The sequence below is a fragment of the Helicoverpa zea genome, chromosome 14, assembly GCF_022581195.2.
Source record: "Helicoverpa zea isolate HzStark_Cry1AcR chromosome 14, ilHelZeax1.1, whole genome shotgun sequence".
NCBI lineage: Eukaryota > Metazoa > Arthropoda > Insecta > Lepidoptera > Noctuidae > Helicoverpa > Helicoverpa zea.
Genome location: NC_061465.1, coordinates 11,197,309 through 11,223,998, shown reverse-complemented (window position 1 = coordinate 11,223,998; position 26,690 = coordinate 11,197,309). Strand labels below are relative to the sequence as shown.

Genomic DNA, 26,690 nt, shown 5'->3' with positions numbered 1-26,690 from the left:
GAGCCCAACTTCCATACAAAGAATAGCATTGTCCTTTGTCTGCGAAGTGCAGTGAGGTTTCGAAACAGTCGGAAATTGTGCAAATAGTTTTGTTTCATTATCTAAACATTTATAATCAAGAGGAAAGAATACACTATACATACTAATACTAATTCATTAAGAATACTCTCAAACACGACTAGAATTTTTTCAAAAATCTAAAATAAATATCGTCACCGAAAACCTCTTAAAATCTATATTTTCTTAACAATAAGAAACTTACAGTTTAAAATCAAATAGGAAAAGGCTGCATGGATAGTTAAGAGTCCCTGTCTCCTAAGCTAGTAAAACCCTGTTACTTAGGAATCAGTGTTCCACTGTAGTTTCGTGTTCCATAAGACATTCATGAAAAGTATGTGTGTGTAAATAAACCCAAATCATAATATTAATGACTGTACTGAGGCTATAAATAGTGTGAAATTCTAAATTGTCCCGAACGTAGGCTATATTTTTCCGGATTAGGGAAGTAGCACCCTGGGACGTGTCAGTATGCTATAAATTGCTTTCCTAACAAAGATTGCTTAATATTGTGAGGAATCTACACGATATAACAATTTGCCATTCCAATACATTCAATTCAAGACATGTGGAGACTATTATGTTTAATGGTCCGTTCAACACGATCGCGTAACTACCGCTAAACTATAACGTTAGTAAAAGTTTTCCTCAATATTGAACGCCCATAAAGTTCCCAATAAACAGTATCTGATAAATTCATTACGTTTCACGAAGTATTTTAACACGTATCGCTACGTCAGCAGACCTATCTATGGAAAATCAAAGACAATTCATTCCTCTACGGAATTGAATAGCTGTTTCCGAAATTTTCTTTGTTCACACATGGATTATAATTTGCGTTATAAAATAACATATTTTTGTACACGTGTAACAACCTCTGTTTTATAAATAGCTCGGTCCGTGGGCTTACAACCTAACCTTGCGGAGATCACGCGAACCTACCAAGTTGGACGCTAGATGGCGCTGCACGTACCAAAAAGTTTTACACATCGCGACAGTTTTCAGGTTACGTCAGTAATCACGTTTCGACACTTTTTTGTTTATATAAATCGTTTTTAACACTATTTACTTACGAAATAGAGGTTTTAAGCACTCAAAATGTTCATTTTAGCGCAATAATTAACATAGATTCGATTTTGAAGTTGATTTCGTAGTGTTGTTAGCGTTATCTTATCTGTTACATATAGATATATATAGGTATTATGTATTCAATTATTCAATATTGAAATGCGCCATTTCTTGTAATGTCACGTTACGTATGGTCTAAACTATATTTACGTATAACGGTTAATGCGCACTTCACAATGGGACAGATGTCACTCGTCATTATATTATCGTTTAATTATGTTTCAGCTGGCTTGTGATTGTAATTACGAAATATATTACATTATGCACTCGTACATAAGAACTATTTATATTATGTACTGTTTTCTCTTAGGAGTTAAGGGTCAAATTTTATTAAATAAAATTAGTAATTCATCCGTGATGACAAACCATATTGTAAGAGTTACGTTTTGTATAAAATAAACGTCCTCTATAAGCACCGTCATCGGAATTCATAAAAGGGTTTTATATGACGTCAGCGTTTCTTTGTTCAAATGAAAAGTATTCATAGCCAAGAAAATGGTGGAACATGAATAAGTAAGTGTATAACAGCTACTCAGTGAACGAGGTCGTCAGAATCGTTACACCGGGTCAAGTCAGATTAGATTAACACGCTAAATTGAGAAATATTCAGTTAAAACACTCCTTCGCTTCAATACGATACGAAAAAGACATTTTAATGCAGTATTCATGCATTATCGATCAACGAAAACAAATATAATCCTTAAAAGGATGTGCCGTTAAAAATAATACATCATAAATAAGGTCCTTAAATTAATATCTGTCGACAAAAGGAACTAACAAAATGGCGGACACAAATAAGCCGCGTAGCGTTTCTGAAAGCGTCTGTCTACGGATGCTTCGTCTCTTTCACCCTCGTTGGTTACGTTTATGTGTGAGAGGGACGGGTATAGTACCCCGTGGGGCCTCGGTGTCAAGGTGACGTACCCTTGCGCGCGCGCAGCAAACTTGCGCAGCCGACACGAGGTTGTTCCAATTCGCGAATTTTGTTTTATAGCTGCTGAGAGATGGGTTTTAGTTAATTGCTGTACATGTTCAGTTGGCTAGATTACTGAAATTGTTTTTTTATCTTAACAGTTTTGGTTCTTTCATGCTTTTGTAAAGTTGTTATTAATGTATTTGGGTTTCTGATACACTTTTATGTAACTATTAGGTTTAAGTTAAGTCTATCAATACTAAATATCCACATACGATCAATTAAGTATAGCATAGCTCTTTTTGATTTTGAATCAACATCACATTCCTTTGTTTGTTGCTTTCGCTTGGACGCATCAACTCACCTAGTTCTTTGTTTTAAATTAATCGATTAATGAATCCACTTATTATAATTATGTTGCACATACTTAACTTACTTATTTTGGTGTCTGCAATGTATGTAGGTATATTAATAGCCAGTTTTACGGAAAATATATAGTGTAAATATAGAGAAAATATGAAAGCTAGCTTAGGAATCATTAATAATGATCGTTGTACGCTACTATTTCGTACAGCTATTCTCATGTAGTTAACGCAAATACATATAAAGAAAACACAATCTAATTAAAGACTTGGGTATTTGGTATTCAAAAGTTGTGGGTGTCAAAACAGATATTGATGTGGGTCGTTCAATTGTCCAAATATAAAACCCACGTTTACGTAAAGGTCAAATAATAAAAACATAACTATTGACCCCGCAATTAGACAGATAATTTAATTGCTCACCAATAACTTAATTTGTGGCCCATTAAGTAGGTATAGGTTAATTACTAAGAAACTAAGTGGGGACTAAATTGATTAAACGTTGTAGGTACTTAAGGCCCACAATTCTTATTTGAAAACAAAAAATAAAACAAAGGATAATAAGAACGATGACGATCTTTTACACTATAATGTGGATGCTGAATAGTCCTATATCTAGTTTCATCAAAGGGTATCGGATTGCCCAGAGTAACCGGGTTAAGAAGGTCAGATAGGCAGTCGCTCCATAAAAGACACCGGTTCTAAGCTGCATCCATTAAGATTGGAAGCCGACCCCAACATAGTTGGGAAAAGGTTAGATCGATGATGATGATGATAAGGTCAGATAGGCAGTCGCTTCATGTTAAACACTGATATTCAGCTGCATCCGGTTAGACCGGTAGCCGACCCCAACATAGTTTTGATGATGAATGATGATACTTTGTATTCGAACTTCCAGAACAAATTATTTTAAATACTGCAATACCTACACATATTTTTCTTGTTTATTTTATTACATTACCGATGACGCCTCAATGAAGATAGGATTACCTTCAGATGACCTTAAATGGCAAGGAATATTAAATAGCATTGTAAACGTAGGACTATTTACATATTATGCACTGTCATGAATATTTCGACTACAGTTTAGTTCCAAGACTGAAACGAATACACAAATAAATTAATCATGTTTAACCAACTTCCCAAGAAGGAGGAGGTTTGTTTGTTTTTCAATTCGTTTGTAATTTTTATATGTTGGTCGCCCATGTCTCGGTCGTTTATCAAGCGATTTGAAATGATTTACATTCTTTCTAAGTGGTCCTATTATCGTCAGGTCCGGGATCTAGCTATTTCGCTGGACACCATAGCTACACCCATTACACAGTTACTTCTAGACTGATGCACTTAAAAGTATTAGTGTTTTTTCAAGTCGGTTATTTTTTGTTAAAATGAATACCTTCTGTTTTACAACAAAAACCCTTCGACATTTTCCGACAAATCAGAAGATCAAAAAACACAACCTCATTGGTACATGTACTCATAGGTAATAAATTCCCAGTCTATACAAAGTACTACTCTAGTTAAACATTTGTCAAGCTATACACAGGCTGTGGTTATATTAAAAGTGGTTTCGTATTTCTTTTTGCTTCACAGTCCGTTTGAATTCTCGTCTGTGTCATGTTTTTCGTCGTTTCGAATGTTTTTTAAATAGACTCACTGAAAACTCCTCGTGTAGGTTTAAAAGTTTTGGGAATCTATTCGTGGTATATTAATTTGCCATGATATTAATGTTACTAAAGGTGTAATTATTTATTTCATGAGATCTTGTTTTGTTATAGCTTTCATAAATGCAATTTATAATAATGCATAAATGTAATTATTTCGCTTATAATGAATATGTTATAAATGCAATTTTCTGGAAATTATTTCAACGCTTTTCACCCTCACGCTCGTGGTTTTCACAACAAAAACCTTTGCTACTGAAACATTTTGTTAATTCGTGATCTTTTTAACTTTCATTAATTAAATTGATTAAATAACGAACTCAGGTAATTTAATAACGAATATGCTACGATTACTACGAAGGACTAACCAAATTCTACGAAAACTGTAGTAAATTAAGTAATTAAACACAGATGTATACTATTATTGTAAAGCTGAAGAGTTTGTCTGTTTGCTTGAAGGCGCTAATCTGAGGATCTACTGGTCCGAATATAAAATGTATTTCAACGTTAGATAGCCCATGTATTATTGGGACACAGTTGTCAAACGATATTAAGTTCCCACAACAATTAGATCCTACGGGACGCTGATGAAACTGCTGGCGCACGCTATTACCAGAATGCAATTTATCTACTAATACAATATACTCTTATAGTTACAAAACATTTTCTATCCAAACCTCTTTCACATACATTTCAACACTGAAAGTAATTAACATCTAAAAGAGTCGAACTACTAAAAGCCAGCTTATTTTATCCTTCGCTTTCAGCAGCTATTCACAGGTTCAGTACACAGAAGGGGTACATTCCAATAAACATAAGTACCTACAAACTTTCTACCTAACTCCCACAGTTAACTTATCCCCCACGTTTTATGTAGCTATGCGTCCTATAACTTTTTCTGCATAGTTATTTTGATGAAGATGACCACCGAAATGTGTAAGGATTTTCAAAACTTCCATCTAAAACTGTTCCACATTTAACACTAAAAGTAACTAACATCGAAAAGAGAACTAATACAGCCAGCTGATTTTATCGTTCGCTTTCAGCTGCTATTTCCAAGTACACAGAAGAGTTAGATTCCAATAAACATAAGTACGGACTTTCTACGTTACACCCACAGTTAACATATCGCCCACATTTCATATGAACTTCTATTCATTGCCATTTCAGTGAAAATATCAATTGAAATTATATGGATTTTATTTATATGAATTAGGAGTACCTAAGTTAGTAAGGTTATGTATATAATTATGGTCAGGTGGTAACACACAGACAGACATAGTCAAGTGTGACTGTATCTGTTGCCCTTCTCTCTTTCAGTGGAAAGAGGAAAGGGAGACTTTTTTTCTTTAATAGAAATTTTTTAAATGTTACTATTTTAAATAGGCATAGGTTATAGTTCAACTGAAGTGTAACATTATAAACACTAGCAGTTTTCTCGCGGTATTACCTGCGTCCCGTGGGAACTACTGGCCGTACCGGGATAAAATAAAATATACCCTATGTTAGTAGGAAAGAGTGTAGCATTCCAATAATAAAATAATGTTTCAAATCAGTCCAATAGTTACGGAGCCTTTGAGTACAAATAAACAAAAAAGTTGTAAGTTTAAATAAGTACGAGCTTCCTACGCTACACCCACAGTTAACGTACCGCCCACGTTTAAAATACGTACCTATGTGCCCTATAACTTCTATTCATTGGTATTTCAATGAAAATGTTAGCTGAAATATCTGGATTTTCTTTATATGAAGAGAATGTAGTTATTGAGTTATGTTTTCGTTTTTTTGAGCTAGCTACATAAAGTTATATATGTGTAATTTAATACCATTAATTTAGTTGCATAATTTCAGTCTCAACTATGGAGATACTACTATACAATACGTGCGTATTATTTATTAGTATGTACGACAATACTCAGGTATATAATTTTCAAGGCATTACTAAATCTTCTACAGAAGTAAAGCCGTGCATTTCAAACTTTTAGTATCTACAGAAGGTAGTTTGATCAGGGTCATAAATCACCATCCGGCGCGACTGAAAACTTTGATTAGATTCACGATTATTTAGTTTCAAATAAACTCTCAACCCACTGTCGCCCGGTAGTTTAGTCTGCATGGTGCAACATCTCTAAAAGTTTCGAACTTCTCAATCTCGAGCACAATTTAGGGACTCTTGTAGTTTTGTTTAAGGTAGAATTCCGTGGATCGCGGCAGCGACAGCCGCGCGCGGCCTACGACAGTCGTCAGCCGCGCGCGACAATAGTCAACCTATGAAAATGTATGGCACCGCTGCCGAGGTCCGCGACAGTCGCGCGCGGCCGACGAATTTCGTAAGCCGCGCGCGGCATTGTGTTGAAATTAGTAGATTTTGTTCGTCCGTTCCCTCTAGTCGAAGTGCTAATTGATATCCTTGAAGAAGAGGAGGATGGCGTGCTGCTGTGGCTGTATTATGAAAATAGTCTGTCTGTCTAACTGTCTTTTTTTTTATTATGTATTGTTAAGTGTGCAATAAAGAATAGTAACTAACTAGTAACTAGATTACCAATCGACCCTATCTTTAAAAAGTAGAAATGAAGAAGGATACTACCAAATACTGATTCAAAAGCATTTGTATTGTAATGAAAACAAAAGGAAGTTTTGCCGACTAAATAAAAAACAATTTAATTCTGGTTTTACTAAAATTCTATAGATGTTATTAAGCGCTAGACCATGTTGAGAAGCGTACGGCCGCGCGCGGCTGACGAAATTCGTCGGCCGCGCGCGACTGTCGCGAGCCTCGGCAGCGGCGCCATACATTTTCATAGGTTAACTATTGTCGCGCGCGGCCGACGACTGTCGTACGCCGCGCGCGGCTGCGTAAGCCGCGCGCGGCTGCGTAAGCCGCGACCCACGGAATTCTACCTTCAGGTTTGTAATTAAACAATAAAAAACTAGATCTATATTTCTGTGATCTAAGCACAAATAGGGGTTAGAAACCATTTTGGGAAAGGTTACCCACCAAGATATTTAACCGTGTGGTTACAGTCCCAGAAGTAGATATTATGTTTATTATCAGAAGCAAGAAAATGGTTTTCTTTTAATTTTAATGGTGCTGAAATTGAACTACAAGAGGAAAATGGTTGAGTTTATTTAGTTTCAATGCTGCTTTATCGGCAAATATATCTTTATACTTTTCCTTGTAAATATGAGGATACGTTACTACTGTAGGTACTTACATAGGTATATCTATCACGTTAAGGCTGTTATTTGAGCATTACAAAGTAAAAGCTTTTAGATAAAAAACTTACTTGGAAAACCTGTTAAAATCTTGAGCACTGTTTCTATGTCTGAAGACCACTAGCAATATATGTACCTAAGTAATAAAGGTACTGTAACGCGTAGCGCGCTAGGGAAAGACTTAAAACTTGGTTTAGTAATATATATTTATAAATATGTATACACCGTGACTTTTTAGTCGTCTTACAACGGCAGCCCACTTCATGTATCCAGTGACTAGTAAACGTTCATATAAAAAACAAAAATATTTATGAGATTTAAATATAATTAGAATTTTGAATAATTTAAAAATAAAAATTAATTCATTATTATGATACATTACGTAGATTATAAGAACACCCTGTTGTGAGCGCTGCCCGAATCTTGTATCAATGGAGCGCGGCGCGTTAGGAAGGTACCTACTTTCTACCGTTTATAAATAAATAAATAAATAATGTCGGGACACCTTTTCACACACGGTCGGTTAGCCCCATGGTAAGTTATTAATTAACTTGTCTTATGGGTGCTAACACAACTGATAAACTACATATAGCTACATATATACATATTTATTTTATAAATACATATTGTAACACCCAGACCACGGCCAACAAGCATGCTCATCACACAAATGTCGACCGAACCGGGGATCGAACCCGGGACCTCAGGTTCGGCAGTCCGGCATGATGACCATTGCGCCATCGAGGTCGTCGATACGTTTACGATACGTTTGATACGTAAACATTTTTTTTTTTCAGTATTTTTCTTTGCACCTGTTATCTTAATTAAGTAAGGCTATAAAATTAATAATCGTGTCTAGTGGTATTTTATGTCGGATAGATTGAGTGGACCACCTTTGTAAGACGACTAAAAAGTCACGGTGTATATGTAGCCATATGTAATTTATCAGCTGTGTTAGCACCCATAACACAAGTTAATTAATAACTTAGCATGGGGTTAGCCGACTGTGTGTGAAAAGGTGTCCCGACATTATTATTATTTTGGATTGGAAGAAGTGGCATGTTCAGTATCAAAACCTAAATCTATTCTTTTTACATTGAACAATATTTAAATATTTATCCAGAAAAACAATAACAGACAAATCATATAGAATAAACCCTAACAACTAAAAACTGTCAGCGACTCTGCAGTACTGTTTAACGTAGGTATTGTTCAAACCAAAACCGTTTATTGAAATTATTTTTGTTCTTTTTCATTACAAAGAACTATATACTGTACCGTTCCCCTGAAAAACACCACCCTTTTACCGCTTCCTATATCCTTTGCGAGTCAGTTTTCAAACACATTGTGTAGTTAATTCATTACCTAACAAAAACTGTGACGCAACATGAAACGGAGTCTCGGCGAAAGCCGAAAATAAAGTTTTAGGAACATTTGAAATGTATAAAAAGACACTTTTGGCATCTTCATGTAATTGTTCAAAGTCCATAACGTTTCACTAAACTCAGGAAGGTAACTCAATTTATCAATGGCAGTGCATTACGGCGTAAGGATAATGGATTAAGCAGAGACACAGCTAAGTGGCTTGCAACTGCTTGAATATAACATGAGGCGAGCCTCTCGGGGGTTTGTGGTATCGAGACGGTTTAGTTTAGATGGTTAACGAACATGGTTGAATGCTTTTATAAGGATATGAAATAATATAACAAAAAATAATGTAACAATAATGTTATTCCAGCACTCGATTAAATACCTATTACCTCCAGTCGCATACAATATTCTGAAAATATTTAAATTAGGTTTACTTAATTAATACCAACACTTAAATTCCATAACCACCCCTGCATAATTATAACCTGCTAAAATTAAATTAATTCAAGCAATATAAACTACACACAATTACAACTTATAACAACAGAACTTTATTTCCCAACCATCTTTTACGGTCAGTTAAACTCCAGTTAACTGTAATAGGGGTTAATCCAATTAATATTACGGATTGTCTAGGTCCGGGCCGTCCGGTCGGTAGGTAGGTATGTATATGAAGTCGGACATTGTAATTAATTAACTTAATACAAGACTGGGCTGGGATTTGTTGATTTGATGGTAAATCAATAATGGGATGACTGAAATAGAGACGTATTCCAATGTAATTTTATAGGACCTTTTCCTTGGGTAAGGATATTCTCATTGAGTTTATAGATATGTCCTTTTTATTATTTTGTATTAAACTAGGATCCGCCAATGATTTCAGCCACTTTCTTAAATTTCAAAATCCGAATAAAAATTAGCCTACGGACTCCCTTGACAAATGAGTTTTCTAACACTGAAAGATCGGCACATTAGTTCGCATTCAAACAAAATTTTTAAACAAAGCTTTAAAATACTATGTACTAAGTATAGATATAGTGGCATGTAATGAAAGTTTGAGATGCCCTTTACATTTGAACCCTTCGAACTAAACCAATTATCATGTCATCCTTCAATATGACCACTGGGTTTGGGCACAGATTACTAAATAGTTACTTCAGTTTGGGTGAGGTCCGTGGACTATCGATTCCGTCTATTTCCAATTGCCTTCACTTTTTCAGGTTGTTACGTTTCAGGACCAATAAAAAGTTTACGTTTTCGTGTCATCTAAATCGTTAAAGTGAGTGTGGGATAGTATTAAATGTGTAAATAGTCTTTCAACTATACTGTACATGTTCATACTCAACATACATAACTTTTTCAGGTTTCTCAATGTAATATAAATAAGGGATTTTTAATTAAATCGTAAGTCCATGATTAATTATTTTATTTAAAATGTGAGCGTTCAAATTCAATTCTTCTTCGCAGCCCTCAATGCATCTGAAACAAAAAATGAATATATTACAGAATTGGTCTTCTTTAAAAAGTTCCTAAAACTAAAGTACTGAGTTGGATTTCACTGAAATCGGCCCCTAAATATTTTCGTGTTCAAAAAAAGCATTGCTTTCTTTCTACCAGTCAACCCGCATCTCCTGAGAATTATGTATTTTGAAACATCTTCAGTTTTCAGCTTTACAATATAGGTACCTAAGTATGAAAAAACGTGGTTTCTAAGGTTTTCTTTTCAGTCATAATACTCCATCACAGTGCATTCTCTTTACTTGCAATGAAACATCAACGAATCGATGTTACCGTTGGTTGCAAACGTGGGACTTTTTATTTTAGTAAGTAGCTAAATACGGATGTGTATACTTTAGTTTCTGGTGAATGCGGGCTTGTTGGCTTTAGAGGGCTTAAATAAGTAAGTAGTTAAGCAAAGCCACCGCTTATATTTCTATTTATTTTACGTGATTGATGAAATGTATGTTGCTAATCGAAACTTCTTTTTTCGTTGAATTCGTAAAATTATTTTCGTACTAATTTAAGAAATTTTATTGTTGCCATCATTTCATAATTTTACAGGACAATGGAACTTACATTGCCCCAGCAATAACAAAACGTGAGCTAAAATTCTGATTCGAAAAGATCGCGAACTTTTAACATTTCAAATCTTTTAATATATAAACAGGTAAAGCTTTTTTATTATTATTGCTGAAATAATTTAATTACTGAAGAGAGAAAAACCACTCGCTTATTTACTTGGGGGTCAGTCGCCTCGAGGTAAGCCAGGATTCGTCAACCTGGTCTGATTTGACGGTCATTCAGATGTTCAACCTTCATTGGTGGTAAACATGTCCGTACGGTAAAACTGAGTTTTAAAAAAAAAAAACTTTAATCACAACTTAAAAATAGCAACAAAACGCCTACATTCATCAGTTCTATTAACTTAGGGTGAAATGTTCGTTAAACATGCAGTGCTGTCTAATTAACTCACCCTCATATGATCCCTTGTAAGTGGATAACGTCAGTTGGCCACTTGACTCGATTGCCGACGAATCCTACTTATATTATAAATGTGAAAGTTTGTGAGAATGTATGGATGTATGTTTGTTATTCAATCACGCAAAAACGGCTGGACCGATTTTATTGGAATTTGGTATGTAGATAGGTGATACCCTGGATTAACACATAGGCTACTTTTTATGAACATACTACGCGGGCGAAGCCGCTGGCGGAAGCTAGTAAACTATAAATGACATTTGAAAATGTTTGGGGGAGTCGCGAGTAGTTGCATAGATTGTGCAAGTTGACTTGTTGATGCTTTTTAATAACCGTTTTTTTATATGAGATAAATTAACAATGACTGAATTTACAAAACTAAAGTCGTGGTTGGGGTGGTCCGAAAGATTTTTGACATACGAAAAAATAAACTTCAAAAACTTCTTTTCGTATGTAAGCTATAAGTATTTGAACCCTGAAGTATAGGTATAAACTTAATAATAACATTTGTATTTGTTAAATTATTTTCCCGTTTCGAAACCTTTCCAATAAGTAGTTTACTACTCTTATTTTATGAATGAAAAAAACATTACATATTGCTATATGAATGAATGAATATACTCGTAAAATACTTAGTTGTTATAAGCGTAGGCTGAAAACCTTTATATCTTAGTCGATAGGTCTGAATAATTTATCTATTACCTACCGGCAAAAAGGTCTGCAGTAAGTAATTTACTATATTCTTATGATTATATTAATATTCTTATGAAATGTAATTTCATACGATTAGATTCGTTCAGGAATCGTTGTTACTAAAAACTAGTTTATAGCAAAAACAAACAGAAACGGCCAAAAAAGCCTAATAACTGGAACAAATGCATTTTAAGTAACTTTTTTTTATAAAATTAAACAAGTTCCGTCTTACCACAAAAACTTTTTAACGTCAGTTTAAGACTTGTCTAAAAAAATGTCAAATTATGACGTTGACATATGGTTCATTTCGGAGCCACATTTTTTTTAGACAAGTGTAAAACAGTGGTTAAAGTTTTTGTAGTAAGGCCAGTTATGTTTAGTTACAATAACGAAAACAGAAAAAAGATAGCATATAAAATTGATATTCCTAAGTATATAATACTGTCATATAAAATGTTGGTTACATAAAAGAAAGATTATTTAAGTTATTCATAGAAATATTTCGGGTGGGAAGACTTCAGCTCTCTCTCAGGGCGGAAATTCATATTCCTATCGAGAACGTGGGTTTTTGCAATTTTCCCTCTTTCATATCTGTCGACTTTGGTGTAGCGAAAATTGTACTCCCACTGGTTTTCTCATTCAGCTAAGCGAACACCATTGTGATTTAGTTAGAGACCTATCTTACCTATATACGCGTATATAAGTAAAAAAGTATAAAATAATTCCTGTTTTGATTGGATTCACCCGGATCCTGTGGGAACTACAACACTCACCCGGACAAAATAGCTAGCCTTATTTATTAATGGGCTATTTAACACACAACGAATTTTCCAAAATCGTGTAGTTGGTGTCGAAACTAGCTTTGATTTGTTTATTATAATACCTGCCAATAGATGCAGTTTGCAGATTTTTATATGGCTGCATCATAGTCCATTCCATACCAACTAAGTATATTGCTTTTGTAAGTAGGCAATAGTACCCTCGAAATCATACACTCAAGACAAAAAATATGCCGCGTGTACCATAACTCAAGCTAGGTGTGGTACTCAAAAAGCTCAAGGATTTACAACACTGCAGTTACGTGGAGTGTATGACACTTGAACTAATCTGAAACAATGTCACAGCGGATAGGTTGTTAATGCGTTTTACCAGTCCTCTATGATAATAATTGTACCTCTAAAGTTGACAGCTCTCGTCAAATAACTTTGTTGCTTACCTCGAAATACTGAAACGTAACTTAACATAGTTATTTAGCCTCAGAAGAAATTTTGTAGATAATACTTTATAGGCACTGAAGAATACTGAAGATTGTCTTTATCTTCCTCAGCCTTTTTAATGTGCACGGCTCAAGCCTTTTCTCATATAGAGAAGAAATGAGCGTTAATCACCACGCTCTGTCAAGGCTGTTTGGCTATTAAAGATTTAAGTCCAGGTATCCTTCACCGTTGTTAATTGGTGTATAACACTTCGAAAAAACGTATCACTTTAGAGAAATTATATTGATACTTGAATAACCTTAAATCGATTCCGCAAATTCATACATTCATAGAGATCTAGGTGCTTTAACCACTATGAAAAGATTTCTTAAGATTTGTTATTCGAAACCTATTTGTTTGTAAGCCATCGTTATTGTAAATATTTATTTACTTCTCTCTATACATCTTCTCGACATTATTATAACTATTCTTTGTGCGACTTTAGCATGCATGAAGAGAAAGTAATTTTGTTTACAATCGTGAAATCATCTATCACGATTTGAGGACACATCACGCCTTTGATATCTCGTCATTTGACGCGTCATAATATTCCATACATGTTTTCTAACTTCAACTGTGTGTTTTTAGATGCAATTTATTTTTATTAAGAAAAAAAGATTTATATTATGAAATGATTGGCTAAAGAAACATACATTTCTACCAGACCAGGGCACTACAAAGTCCCGAATATTTGGAAGGCAAACATGGAGCCGAACCCAGCAGAAGCCCTTTTGAGACAACTTTAATAAAATGGTGACACAAAACATAATGATTTTACGACATCTATTGTAAACGAATAAAGGTATGTTAAAGATTATCTTCTTATTGAGTGAGCTGCAGGTTTAATCACCTACCACACAGATTTAGAGACAGACACGGCCCTCACATCACACAGATTTTGACATGTTACTAATCGTCCACACAATTATTTAAATGAGGGTTTTACGTCCAACTTTCAAAGGAATTAAATATTGTTTTCAAAATCTGTCACCTCCAACTTTTTTAAATAAACGGTATGAAGCTGACTAGCTCATTCAAATCTCCGTAATTAGTCCGAGTAAGGTCAGTTCTTAAACAGACAAAAGTGCTAACTTTCATTCCCTAATTAGTGGCAGGTTTACGCGGGTACTGAAAATAAATCTTTATTTTTCAGAAGTTAAGGTTTCTTTTTATGTGTAGAGTTTTAATTTTACCTGGTAATTATTAGGTTCGAATGAGATGTTCGTTTTCGTTTTGTTTCGTAGGGTTAGCAAAGATTGACGCGGTCGGCATGTAGATGGGTGACCATCGTGTCATGACGAGTTCTTCTGTGTTTCGGAAGTCACGATAAATTAGTGTGTCTCTGGCAGTCGTTATGGGTTGATATTCAGAAACCAGAAAGTCTGAAAAACAATCTTACCAAGGAGTATCGAGTTGCCTGGGTAACCTGGGTTGGAGACGTCAGATAGGCAGTCGCCTTATGTAGGTAAAACAATAGTATGTTTACCAACAATTACTAACAAATTGTGGATACTCTCACCTGCATCCGGTTAGACAGGAAGCCGACCCCAACATTGTTGGGAAAAAGGCTAGGCAGATGATGAATGGGGTGATCATTATTTGGTTGTTCAATATAAATCTGTAAAAATAAATATATTATTAAAAATAACAAATAATAAAGTTGAAATTCTCGTGATTTCACTAATCTTGTTTATGAATCTTTTGTACCGTTTTTGCTTAAAATTCAGTTTTGGTGCATTTTGGCATCATTCACTGAATTTGTAAAACGAGGGTCCATTTTCTACAATGCAAAATTTCTTGCTTAAAGCCATAACGTTCATCGTCCTTATGGTTTGGATGTGGCCCAATACTCGAGTTAAGCATTATAATGACGTTAAAATACAGTTAGACTGATCATCTAAACAATTCATCCGAATGGAATCTCATCTCAAATACATTCAAAGTGAAAAAGGCTTTCACTAGCCCTTATGGGACTTCAACCTAGTTCGTCTATGTGGAAAATTTAAGCTATCTTGGTATTGTGACTGCCAATGATTCTCAGTAAATAAGGCCCTTTTTGGCGATGTAGGCCCAGATATTGGAATAATAAACAATACCGAACCTTCCTGGGACCTACAGTTACATTACTCTTCTATTTACGTTATTGTTGAAAGGGCCATTTCTAGTAACAATGGGTCATAGACAACAGTTTCAAATCACTGCATTCTCGGGTTTACGAATACGATTACTTTAACATACGCTACCAAACCTCCGGCTGTTACAACAATGGCATGTGATATGCCCAGATTTCTTACGTATTTTCCTAAAAGGTTCAAACGTATATTTATTTTTTACCAAAACCAACGTTAAGAACTGGTGAAGATTGATACAATGAACACGAGTTGATATTTTAATGTTTAGATCCCTCGCTATTAAATAGTAAATCATTATACATGTTTATGCACTATATATATTTAACTATCAATGCCTATCTCTACAGTACCCAACGTACTGCAGTAGTAATGTCTTTGGTCCTATATTTTATCATAATCGACTCTTTGCACCGTAAATTGATATATTTTATAACGCTCGTAAAATACTCGCGAACATTTAAAGGGTTTGACGTGGACTTTATTTATAGACTATTTTATTATAGCCAGTATTTAAAATAAAGATGGAACCTTTTGACTAAAATTCTTTTCAGATGTCGTCATCACCCACGGTAAATGTCATATATCTAAAATCAGTGAACATATTGACAGTCTATACGTATGTACACAGTCCTAAATAGGTCGTTGGCACATTTGTAACCAAATAGTGGCCTCTCGAACCGAAGTTATCAGTACAATTAGGAAGTATTTAGAGTAACGACCACGCCCGGCCGTATTTATCATTGCAAACAACAACCTATAGCTCAAACACTCGCTAAGGATACGAGAAGTAGATCTAATAGAGCGTAGAATTCATTATACATAGAACATTTACTAATAACACGGCTAAGACGTGTCTAGAAGCAACAATGCACATCGATTTCTAAGCGTGCTCCGAGAGAAAGCGTACTTTCCACCCCCGATTGGAAATAACTAAACATGCGCACACGCATCGAACCGATTTTACTCGCCAAAATCAATGGTATCGATTTTCGTGTCGTCCAAAACGATTTTTGATCGGTTTTCACATTGCGAACATTTAACGTTTTATCATTTGGCGACGTCAGCAATCAACAAAGGCACGGGTAGTGATCGCGGCTGCGATTGCGACGTTGCCGTGCGGCTGCAGGAATGCGGCCGCAGCGTTGCCAAGTCGCCACTCGATATGTCGGGCGATAAACGCGAGTGCATTGGGCGGCGCGGACAACAGAACCACCATTTTGTTTTATGTACAACGCTTACATAGAATTCACATTTTGAATGTTTGAAAATTGGAATGTTCTGGAACGTTTTAGGATGCACCGGTCGAATTGTTCTGCATTAAATGGCCGTTATAGAGTTTTTGTTATGTGCCATAGATGTAAGTTCTATTTATAGACAGGTATTAAGGCAGCATGAACAGTTTGGATGTCTGACTCATGTTTTGCATCGGCGCGTGCAAATTCTACGAAACACAGCTTTGTGTTTTCAACTTTATATTAGTTTTAGGAGGAAATTGGTGTTGTTTAGAAGGAAAAACTGTTTTTGCGTCTTTATCCTTACTCTTTTAAACAGTTTTTGTTTTTCAGTGTTCGCCTTTTAAGGCTTGCCTTTTTTTACATTGAAGTATGAATTAGGTACCTATATCCTTGGTACCGCTATCTACGTGATGTAAGTTAGCCTCGCTTACGTCAATGTTAAATAAATTATTTATATACGAAATTATCCTTATTCACGTAACGTAAACGTAAATTAAACATTCACGTAAATAAACGAGATTTATAACTGGTAGCTATGTAAACTAGCTTTATATAGCTAACTTATGTTCAAGTTTTTGTGTTTGTTGCCTATGTTTGTATTTCTTTTTGGAATATATAGTTTGATGCTTATTAATACACACATCATATATTTACTACAAAATATATTTTATTATATATTATTTTCACATTTTATTTTGATGTAAATAAAAAAAAAAATCACGTGCTAACTCGTATCATCAAAACTAAGCTCAAAAACTTACGCAACAGTCATCATATTCCAACAAAAACATGTAATCTGATATCCTCAAAGTAAACTATGTAAATGCCATGACAATTACATAAATGGTCCTCTAACGTGCGCGCGCGCAGACACGACAGATGGCAGCACAAAGCGTGTTGGCGATATAGCGCGATCATTTGTCATTTGACACGTAGGAGGGTGGGGCAGCTGTGAAAATTTTGTTATGAGATCATAGACACTATGGATTAATGATTTATGTGAATTGGTTGTTTCAGGGTTATATTGAGTTTCACCTTTATTTGACTATTGGGATTGCATATTTTATCCTTTGTGTTACATGGTCCCTTTGGAAGACAAAGGCTTCTAATACAGAATGTTAGAACGATTGTATAAGACATACTACTACTTCCTACTACTATTCATTGTTCTCGGTTTTCTTGCGATGTTTGCTTTTACTGCTGGTCATAAGTTTCCACGATAAAGTTAGAAAGAACTTAGGTACTTTAGTGAGATTGGAAATAAATAAAATTTATTTCATTATTTAAAAATACAATCTGTTAAATATAGTCCTGCACGTAAACATCATACTTATCAGAAAGAAAACAGAATTCCTTTTATTGTATACCCACGAATATAATGCAACATTCAATTAATTTACGCCTATCATTTCAGTCCCATTAAAAAGAAGTATTATATACACCGGGAAAAAGAGCAGTTGGTCCTTCAGGTTTCAGTGATTTACCCGTGTAAGTAAGCGTAACATGTCTTCAAACAACAGAGCTACCCACTCGTTAGGATTCAACTTATGACACCATGATTAGCAAATGCCTCATTATTGTTGTACATAAGGACGACCGCTGTGAATTTAGTAAAGTGGAAAGGCAATTGAAGTCGTTTTGGAAATTCTCTATAAAAGTCCTGATTTAACTATAACTAATGATAATTGGCTAGCTCGCTTCCTATAACCTTTTTTTGAGGTAGGAAATCAACATATAACCCACACCACATCTAAGGGAGTATCAAACTTTTTCTGGCTAAAGGTCATCTCTGTTCCTTCTGAAGCCCTTTGTATACAATGGCGGCGATAACCCTTTAGAACAATTTCCGTTTTCCGCTCCCTATTACTGCTATTTAGATCGATGAAATGACAGCATTGCACAACTTTAAGTTTTTGACTTGATCAGCTTGCAATACACAACGAGTGAAATGCAAAGTCAATTGAGACCAACTGTAATATCTAAGCTAATAAAAGCTTAAAACCTCGGTTATTGACCACTGCTAAGCTCGACGGACTAATGAAAAAGCTGCAGTATAAAGTAAAACATTGTAATTAAAGTAAAGTGTAGGCCACACGCGTGTATTGTCACGCTGCGTCGTGGGGTGAATGAACACAGTACCGTTTGAGGCTTGAGACATCTGTGCCAAGCTTAACCAAGTATTTTAGATGTTGTTTAGAGCCTCCACGTACATATTATGTATATAATATTTCTAAATACTTATATTATAAAGCTGAAGAGTTGGTTTGAAACTTAAACGCACTAACTTTAGGAATTATTGGAGTCTAAAAACTCTAAAAGGCTTCTCTTTAGTAGTTTCTACGAGACACGAGTATAACCGCTTATGGAAAGTATTAGTAACATCTGAAAGTAGTTATTGGTTAATCTTAATGATTCCTGCACCTTTTGCTGAAATGTATGTCTACAATCGTAAAAGCTAGAGAAAGTTTAAAAAGCAAAAATAAAGTTGTGAAATGACAACAGCATGCATCGATTTGAAATATAATTTCCATACCTTTTTAGATGTTGTTCTACTATTTGCGACTATAGAAAAACATCATAGCTACGGGACTATAATTTTTCACCAAATTACGAAAATCACCATTTTTAAGTAATTTTGCAAATGCTAGGGCAAACTAATTCAGACGTATTTTTAACAATTTGATGCATTATGAGTACATTGAAACTAAGTCTTGGGGCTGATTGCATCATCTTGAGTAATTTGTTAGCTATCGATAAATGCGGCTGACTTTATAGTCTCCACTAATGTTTATGACTCATTTTAATTAATGACTTACATAATTAAACGCAACATTTATTTTTAAGTTTCAATTCAATATATTACTTATATTAAATTACGTCTAAAGCTTAAATGTCACAGATTTTAAGTAAAACTCATTCAAAAGGCGGAATAATAATAGCTAGAAAAAATAACTATATTCTTATGAAATTATTATAAAAATTACTTAAAACTCCAAATAATCGTCTTCAATTGATTGCTTACTGTCTTAGAACCTACCATCATACATAAATGATTATATTATAAACCAAGAAAAGCTAAAAATCAATAACAATGTATCTCTATTATTTCCATACTTACGAATCAATACAATATGAATCGACACTTATAGTGCCATTCCTAAATGATAACTGACTGTTATTTACTATTTCATATTGCCTTATTTAGCTTACTTAAATGTGTAATAGTAATATTTTTATTTTATTTTCAGGTAAGCAAAAGCAACTGTTGCATGCGGGTACGTTTTCGATTACGAGGTAAGTATATAGGTAAGTTACCGTAAGTTTTTCTATGCGATCCCTTTTACAGCGAGTGTTTTCTCTTAGGGTGCGTCCACATCTGGCGAATGCGCAGCACGCGAGCCGATCGCGAGCTGTCCGCGAGCTGCGCGCGTGCAGTCACTGCAATAGTTCGGTGCGCCTCTTTAGCGCAACTCACGCAAGGCTCGTATAGAGCGCGCGAGCGGCGCGCGAGCGGCGCGCGATCTGCGCGCAATCAGTTCTCGCCCTTACAGTTCCGTATATTGGCTCAGTACTATCGAAGATGGCAGACGTCGCGCGCCGCCTGCGCGCCGCTCGCGTGCGGCGCTTAGGTCGCGCGCGAGCTGCGCGCGGGCGGCGCAGAAGCGGCGCACGAACAAAAATGCACGCGCGCAGCTCGCGAACAGCTCGCGATCGGCTCGCGTGCTGCGCATTCGCGGCGCATTCGCCAGATGTGGACGCACCCTTAGTTATTTCATTATCAATACCAATGTTTGAAGCATTCTTTGATACATGACATATCTAAAAAAATTAGTAGCACCTACTAATTCGTATTGTTAAGATAATAATTATTTTTCCTGATATACGCAGTTTCACGAATTGTTTATTGTTTATCTCCAAGGGTATCTCGTGTCATGAAATTCTGAGAATTCATAAACAATTTCATAAGATTTTGTGTGTTTTTAACTATGATATTATCTCCTGTAAGTAAATGTTTTTAGGTATTAGGGATTGATTTCACACCAACTAGTTTTCTACCCCTCTGAAAGAAAGCTTATCCGCACGTAAAAGCTCTATAACCATTTGCAATTTAGTTGTTTACTATAATACAAATTTTTAAGTCTCCTTAATTTTTATTTATACAATATCGCTGAAGCAATATTGACCAAAATACAATAAAGTATAGCTAAGCTTACAAAGCGTTAGTTTAGTATCCGTAGGGAGCTCTACAGGGGTCCTCTATTAAGATTGAACATCCCTGTAGGACAGCGGGATGTTTTAAGGGCTATAAGTTAAAGTGTAACCCCAGATTTCCTTTATTGTTTTCGAAAATTTTCAGCAAAGTAAAACAATTGTGTGATGAAGCGGAATAAAATAATTGTCGAATTTAAAACATTAATAGATGCAAGACTTAATAATTTTGAAACGATTAATGAAGAACAAATGATGTGATGAAAAGATAAGTTAAGTAACGAAAAATCACGATATCCAACCCGGAAAAGATACAAGCATACTTATCGTGTTTCTTAGAAAACCTAAAATCATGTCGTAACCTGTAAATAATGTATCGACCAGCGTTTGTATTGTCATATCGTTACGTTACACAATTCGCATTTCTCGTGAATTCTATTGCGCAATTGCGACATATTGCAGGATTCATTTTGATATTGTTTTGTAACGTAATTGGAATTTGTAGCTTTATCAAATTCTAGTGTAAAAAACCTAACTACAATGTAAATGTGTTAGGTACGCTTTCAGAAAATGACCTTATGGATGGAGATGTTAATGTTATCAGGTATATATTTACCTGTCGGAATAAGCCATTCTTGCATTAGGTACAAGGCTATACGATGTAATAAAAATGACAAATTCATAGTCCAAATATACGAAAGCAGTGTTATTGTCGTTTTCAATGAACTTTAAATTACTAAATTATCTCTAACGTTTAAAATGTAATTAACAATAACACTGATTTATTATAATGATTGTATCTATTGCGAAAACATGACGCATCGATCTGACGAATCAGGACTCTCCCAGTCCCAAATGAAAGTGTGTCTGGCTACATATGACGCGGTACAATCGCCGTGATTCATAATGTAAGACGATTCATTTGTCAATTGTTTTGTACGTATCTCTTTATTGCTTCTGTTTAATTTATTAATTGGAGGGAAGACTGTATTATCGTGTATCAGGAAAATAATGACGTCATCTTATGTGACATGTTTTGATAATATCAATTCATTTGGCCACGGTGAAATACCTTTAATTATTAGAATATTTATAGATAGAGATATTATTCTTTATTATGCACACCAATTAAAAATCAACAGGAACAAACAAAAATGTTGAAGTCAGTGACACAATGGGCGGTCTTATAGCTAAAAGCGATCTCTTACAGAAATCTTACCTTTAAATATCATCAAAGAACTATGATGGGTGGTATTATTTTATAAAACAATTTTAAACATTACCATACGGCTGGTTATGGTTTGGCTATCGTTATAGTTAAATGGTGCGGCCCACCCTGTTGAAAACTTTTATGATATGAACTAAGCTTTATTAGCTTAAATTGCAAAAATAAAAAGACCCTTACAAACAACCAATCTGTAAAGCAATCTTCAATATCTATTCCACGACGTTCGATAAAAACGTCCTTATGAAAGATCGCTTGAGCGCTCCAAGATTTAATTAACTTAAAATCATTTAAGTCGAGCGATTGCAATCGAGCCCAGCTCATATCCCTAAATGGAGAAATTCTTCGAAGACGGCAAAAACTGCAAAGTTAGTAATTTTATTCTAGGTATCTTATATAAAACCTTAATTAGTAAGTGTAATTTAAACTAATAATATTTTTTATTTTTATAATCGAATATTTAAAAATATAAATCATATGTTATAAGATAAATAAATAACAAGAAAACTATGTAATAAAGAGATACATTTTTCGTTTGTTGGTTTGTAGGTACTCTAAAGACTCGAAACTACTGAACCGATTTCAAAATTCTTTCACTGTTGGAAAGCTTCGCTAGCTGTATATAGGCTATATTTTATCCCGTTACGTGCCGTCGCGCCCACAGGATGCGAGCGAAACCGCGGGAAAACATCTAGTATTATATTAAACCTTAATAACTAAGTCAAGTATGTAATAAGAAGGATCAAAATGTTCGTCGTGATCTCATAAAATTGAAGTAGAATCAGCGTGAAATTACATCTTTACGAAATTATTGTAAGATAGCTTTTCAGGCTCTTGTAATAATAGTATTTTATATTATTAATATTCAATCCTTTCTGAGCGTAATGAACTGTAATATTACTATATAAAGCATTGACCTTTTGCTTGCAATTGCAATATATTAAAGTGCGGTAAAGTTAAATAAAATATACATTTGTTGTGGTACTTTAGTAAGATGCTGTTAGTTCAAGTAATGTTTTACTCATAGATAGGTATTTCCCAGAGTAGGCTAACTAACAGTACTACAAACTAGCTTTTGACATATTACCTTCTCGCAATTATGTACTCCTAACTTAGCAATCGAATACCAGTACATTCAAAGCACGCTTAATCATACACCAAATCCAATAATTCTAATAAAGTGACAACCTTTTACTACAAAATATGGATCTTATGTCATTAAAACTCTTCACCTAACAGATTTTATCTTATGTATCATCAAGAGCTGTTTTCTGTGGATTTGTCCATGAACACAACTCTCGCACAAGCAATAGATGAATATTCCTGTACAAATGGTGTGTCCCCCGAACTCAGAGACATTTAATGGTTACTAAAGTCCTTCCTTAGTGAAGAATTTCTATGACAATACAATATGGTTTCAAGTAAGACCAGTAAAATGGACCCTTCAACTTTGTAATATAAGTATAGAATTCCAATCCTATCTGCGAAGTTAAACTCCACTTCTCATGAAATAAAAGCCTTCCTTATTTCCTTGTTGAAATACGAGGGTATCGTGAATGTCGGCTCATAATATAGAGCGACGTTTATACTATCAATTGATCAGGAAATGCTCCAGTTATTGTAAGCTAGTGGCGCAATACTGGGTTCATGTTATTTCTTAGAAACACACGTTTTGAGGATGTAAAGGTTTGTAATGTACGGGTAAATGTTTGGGTTTAGATGAATTACATTAAAATTTTTGTACATAAGCTTTTGGTTGATGACTTTTAAATATTATACTACGTATTACTGAAATATTTGCTCTCAGATATGTAACCTAAAACCTCAGTATTTTTTCATAAAATCACAATTAAGTTGCATAAAATAAAGGAACCTTAGTAAAATAACTCGAATCTTCAAAAAAATCTGTTATGATGCCGGCCAAAATAATAACACAAAATAATTATTAGTTAGGCTATCAAAAAAAATACAGTTTGATTAAAATATTTATTTTGGTGAACTTCAAATTTAATTACGAGGAAAATCTGTAGTATAATACTAAAACAAAAATGAATCTAAAATATCCGCCCACAAAACCGTGCAGGCGGGCGGAGGAAAATTCAAATGTCAAACTTGTTGTCCTTTATTATTAAGATTTAAGCTTTTTTAATAAACCATTAATTGTAAACACGCTGATCATTAAAATGTTTAAAAGGATAACTCGTAGGAACCACATCACTCTCACTCCTAGCCACACACACACACGCACACAAACACGCACACACACACACACACACACACACACACACACACACACACACACACACACACGCACACACACACACACACGCACACACACACGCACACTTACACACATACACTCATATAACTTGTGTGCACTCCCTCCTGTTTTATTTTGTTTATATCCCCATTGTCTTATCTTTTAATTTTAGTCGTATCTTATTTCACATCTTTATGTACTTAGCTACCGTAAACTGGAAGAGCGAATCAACCTAATACAAGCATAAATTTGCTTAAAAGGTGTTTCCAAGTGTCGTATAGTGTAATATGTAGGTATAAGTTGATGAAATAAACATTTTTATTTTTTTTATTTTATTTTATTCTTACAAGTGTCGTGAAAGGCTCGCTGTCACCATTGTTTGTTCAATTTAAGAGTGAGTTGCACCATGTAATTAAATGATAATCCGACTTCGTCTTTCCGCCACTTTTTATACCGGTGTAACAATGAAAAAAGCTTGTTCAAAAGCTATTCTAGCTCATAAAAAGCGAGAAAATGGTAAATTAATTAATGTAACTTTGGTTTGGTTTGTGTCTTCATGAGCGCCTTACATTTTGGTTATCTCTAAATCTTCTGAAGCTATTTTGAATATCATTTTACGAATTAAAAATACGTTACTTTATGGCTACACCAATTTTTGTCAACTTTTTGACATAATTACCTGTATAGTAAGTGTTCAATGGTAAAAATTAATTTGATTTAATTCTGTATAAAATTATGAAAAAGCCAGTTTTCCAGTAAAGCATTTTGACGAGGTCTCATGGTGTTTATAATATTTGCCTCCGTCGACGCGCTAACAATCCTGTTAGCGTGAGCTAAATAGGATTGACACGGAAACATCATTTTACATCCCCTGTGTACACGATAACATGGCCAATTTTACTATAAAATATGTATTATAGAGGATATTGTTTTATAAGTTGTAGGTACTCGTAAATAATTAAATGGATAGATAAGTTGCAATAATTTTTTAACCCTAATAGTTACTTCGCAAATGTTAACCGAATAGTTAATCAGCTACTTTATCTTAATAAAATAGTAATGGATAGGTTCTTAGATTTAGTCAAATGTCAGGAATTCTGACATCAGTCTTACAAAGGGTTATCGGGTTGCTCAGGTAGGGTTGAAGAGGTCAGATAAGTAGTCGCTCCATGTAAAACAAAGGTACTCAGATGCATAAGGTTTAGACTGGCTGCCGACCCCAACATATTTTTGAAAAGGCTAGGCTAAAATTTAGCGAAGGAAAGTCGCAATTTCTGAATGTAGTGGTCTTGTTTGCACCTAAAACTATGTTGTTTGAGCTATTAGCGGAACTCATTATATTTCTTTCACAATAGATAGATTCTTAAAGCCAATTTATCTATAAACAATCAATTAAATAAACATTGATCACAAATAGCAATATCCATTCATTCATGTAAATACGATATTAACATAGCCCGTAGTCCCAAAAGCGAACAGTCGCTAGTCGGCGCTTGCTGTTACTCCGAGTTATAAACTAATGCTAATCAGATGTTACCTCATCTTAGACTTGGTACTAACTCGATTGTACTGCTTATGTAATACTAGCTTCCGCCAGCGGCTTCGCCCGCATGGTGTGTTGATAAAAAGTAGCCTATGTGTTAATCCAGGGTATCACCTATCTACATACCAAATTTCAATCAAATCGGTCCAGCCGTTTGTGCGTGATTGAATAACAAACATACATCCATACATTCTCACAAACTTTCACATTTGTAATATAAGTAGGATTGAGCTTTGGAAAGTTGTGTATGATTTTGTTAAGTCAGTGCTTTATTGAATAGGATTACTTATAAGTATTCAACACCATGTGTATAATATTAAAAGAAAACTTTTGAGTTCCACCCGCGGTTTTACACGTGTTTCGGTTAAACTACTGTCCGCACATAGAGGCCTAAGTAGGTACGTTATTCTGATATATGTATAAGCCACCGCCAAAATAGATCCAAATCTAGTTGTTTCAGCAGTTGTTAAAAAATATCCGTCTTACCACAAAAACTTTTAAACGTCAGTTTATGCCTTGTCTAAAAAAATGTCAAATTATGACGTTGACATATGGTTCATTTTGCAGCCAAAATTTTATTAGACAAGTGTAAAACAGGGTTTAAAGTTTTTGTAGTAAGGCCCTATATATTTAGCTTACTGAATTGTTATCTGAATACTTATTTAATTTCGATGTTTTATATCTACTTTATAGCTAAAAAAATAATGTGGAAATAGATGATTAGAAAGCCAGTTACAAGCTGTTATTATACGGGTGATTAAAATAATCCCTTAGAACTCTAGACATAACCGCCAGAAACAGCAAATTCACTATTATCATAGGTACTCAAATTATAGCTCTTTCAAGCTTACGTAAAGTAAAAGGCAAGACAACTTCACCGACACTACAAAATACAATATTGAATGCAGATTTTCCACGCTTCACGTTACCGCCGCAGAGACGACAGAC

The 26,690-nt window shown here is 34.7% G+C and overlaps 1 protein-coding gene and 1 long non-coding RNA gene across 2 annotated transcripts in view; one reads left to right on the top strand and one right to left on the bottom strand.

Annotated features, from left to right (window-relative positions):
- The window catches only part of LOC124636233 (breast cancer metastasis-suppressor 1-like protein), a 101,244-nt gene that overhangs the window by 31,534 nt on the left and 43,020 nt on the right, over positions 1–26,690 (top strand). The gene's annotated exons all lie outside the window — the stretch shown is intronic.
- LOC124636235 lies at positions 10,121–19,204 on the bottom strand. The gene is made up of 2 exons (XR_006985111.1): positions 19,039–19,204; positions 10,121–10,190 (listed from the first exon to the last, which is right to left on the bottom strand). It is a non-coding gene; the product is annotated as an uncharacterized LOC124636235 (long non-coding RNA).